General features: G+C 47.2%; 1 protein-coding gene across 7 annotated transcripts in view; it reads right to left on the bottom strand.

Annotated features, from left to right (window-relative positions):
• ATG4C (autophagy related 4C, cysteine peptidase) overlaps nucleotides 1–2,118 on the bottom strand; it is a 71,671-nt gene extending 69,553 nt beyond the window's left edge. For 2 of the 7 annotated variants that reach the window (XM_015570154.1, XM_015570155.1), the window contains exon 1: nucleotides 1,907–2,118. The gene's annotated coding sequence lies outside the window, so the exon portion shown is untranslated. The remainder of the gene's footprint in view (nucleotides 1–1,906) is intronic. The other 5 variants (XM_015570157.1, XM_015570159.1, XM_006773222.2 and 2 more) reach the window with 4 other exon arrangements.
• Between the last annotated feature and the right edge of the window lie 327 nt (nucleotides 2,119–2,445).

Below are 2,445 nucleotides of genomic sequence, written 5' to 3'. Positions count from 1 at the left end.
CAGTATGGCTGAAACCATTTCTGATTAATTAGAAATAATTCCAATTTGACAGGGTACAAGTATTAACATTTATATTTTATTGACACATAAAGATTACATTTGACTGCTTAAAGAAAAATGATAACTTTATTATAATTTCTATAGTGCAATAACCTATATATATATAAAAAGCCAAAGACCAGAACGACCAGTTGCTATGACGCCCTCTGCGGCCAGCAAACAGGGCCAACGGGGGGTGGGATCAGGCGGCCAACTGCCTGCGGCCCCTTCCCCCCCACCCCAACCCTGCCCCTGATCGGCCTGCGGCCCCTCCCCCCAGGCAGCTCCACCCCTGATCAGCCCCACACACACATATCAATCAGGGGTGGGGCCCAGCAGCCAATCAACCACGGCCCCTCCCCGCCACCAGCCCGGTCCTGATCACCCCAATTAGGGGCCGGCGGGCTGGCCAACCTCCCACTGTCTCCTCCTCACAACAGGCACAGCAACAATTCCCCCCCCCCATTGGGGCCAGGCCAGCCGGACCCCACTAGTGCACGAATTCATGCACTGGGCCTCTAGTTAGAATAGAAAAGCTGCAAACTCATTTGGGTTACATGATCCCCAAAAAGTCAGATCGACAATAATTTCTGTCTACATCAGCGAATAGTATACAGTGCTGTTTTACCAGATCTGTCAAAATATAAAGAACTACCTCATAAACAATTACAACAAATAAATGTTTCAATATATTTGCATTCATTTTACAGGAAAAGAACATCAATTTTTTTTTTTTTTTTTACTTTTTACTAAATCATACAATTTCATATACTGGCTACTTTTTAACTTTAAACTGTTCTCAAAAACTTTACAGTGAATGAACTGATAATTAATTCAACACAGCATCATATTATTGAATTATAAACTCTTCCTTATTCAGGGAAGGAAGCTTTATTAATGTGTAAATTGGACCATACACAGTCTTTGCCTTTCAAAGCTTTTCCAATCCCTCTGGGTACTTTCAATGATTCATAATCTAATTACAAAATCACTAGCAACCAAGGAGGAAAGAGTATTCCCTTGAGTCTATCTTCTATTAATTGACATAAAATCATTGCAAAAACTCCACAAGGGGCATACGTTTTAGGTAGGCAAAAAATAAAAAATAAAAATAAATCCCATCTAAATACCGAATTCAGATATAAAGAGATGTACGATCACGTATTCTCTTCTAACTTACAGGGTAGCAATGGACTCCCTGTGGGAAAATAATCAATACAAAACAAAAATGTAAGCAATAGAAACTCAGTAAGCAGAAGACATGCTGAGCGACCACTGACATCTTTCTCATTCATGGGTCATCATAAGTATCTATTCTCCAACCTAAAAGCCCTCACAGGTGGATGGAGGTAGAAGAGTGGAGGGTGAAGCGAGAACCCAATCAAGCCACTGAAAGTTTGTCTGGATGCAAAAGCACTAAGATATTCAGAGGAGTATGTTCAGGTCTGAAGCAGTAACAAAGGCCAAATCTGGGGGAAAGATTTAGGAATGAGAAGATTGCGATCTCAGGAATCCGATTTGGGGGTGGGTTTTTTGTTGTTGTTGCTGCTGATTTTCCCCCCTTTCTTTTACCTTCTTCCACGGGGAGAAACGGGGGAGGAATTAAATGGATGCGATAGCGCAGGGGACCAGAGGTCGTGCCTGGAAGAGCTCAGGAAAGCCACAAGGAGAGAGGGCACGGGTAGACTTACTAAGGTTTGCTAGCTCCGAGTCCCCGCAAGGGCAACAAGTCAGAAGACAAATGACACTAGAGATAAGGGCGGAGCCAAAACCCTCAAAGCCCCAACTGCTGGGCACAGGGTCTCCACTGCGGGCAGGGCCCCCCACGGATCCCCGTCCGTCGGGGACCCGGACAGTAACTCCCAACCTGTTCCGGACTCCCTTCGCCTCAGGTCGAATCCCTCACCGAATCAGAGCGGGAGAAGTGTACAAAATGTGCAGGAGACACCGACCCGGGAAACGTTCCAGCTCTAGCGTAAGCCGCCACAGAAACAGCCCGCACAGCAGCCGCTCCGACCTCAGCACCGCGCACAGGCACCTCCAGTTCCCCGGCCACCGTAGTAAGAGGAACGGCCTCCCTTTCAAACCCAATAGATCAGCCACTTCCGGGGTACCGACTTCCTTCAATTGGCGGCAGCGGTAACAGCCGCCTACGAGCTCCTGCTCCGCTGACTTCATCCATCCCTTTGTCCGCCTCCCCAGCCCCCGAAGTCACCACACGGCAAGCGCAGAACCAAGGGAAAGTATCCATCTGTAAGCGGTGTATCTAACAGACAAATCACATTCTGCCCGCCGTGATTCCCGTTGAACGATTGGACTTCAACTCCCAGCATGCCATGCAACACCACGCCCTGTCTGGTCGCAGGAACTACAAGATCCAGTATGCACTGCGCCCCTCATTCTTCA

The sequence above is a fragment of the Myotis davidii genome, unplaced genomic scaffold (genome assembly GCF_000327345.1).
Source record: "Myotis davidii unplaced genomic scaffold, ASM32734v1 scaffold205, whole genome shotgun sequence".
NCBI classification, from domain to species: domain Eukaryota; kingdom Metazoa; phylum Chordata; class Mammalia; order Chiroptera; family Vespertilionidae; genus Myotis; species Myotis davidii.
The sequence above is the reverse complement of the archived record's forward strand: the minus strand, read 5'-3'. Positions and strand labels throughout refer to the sequence as shown.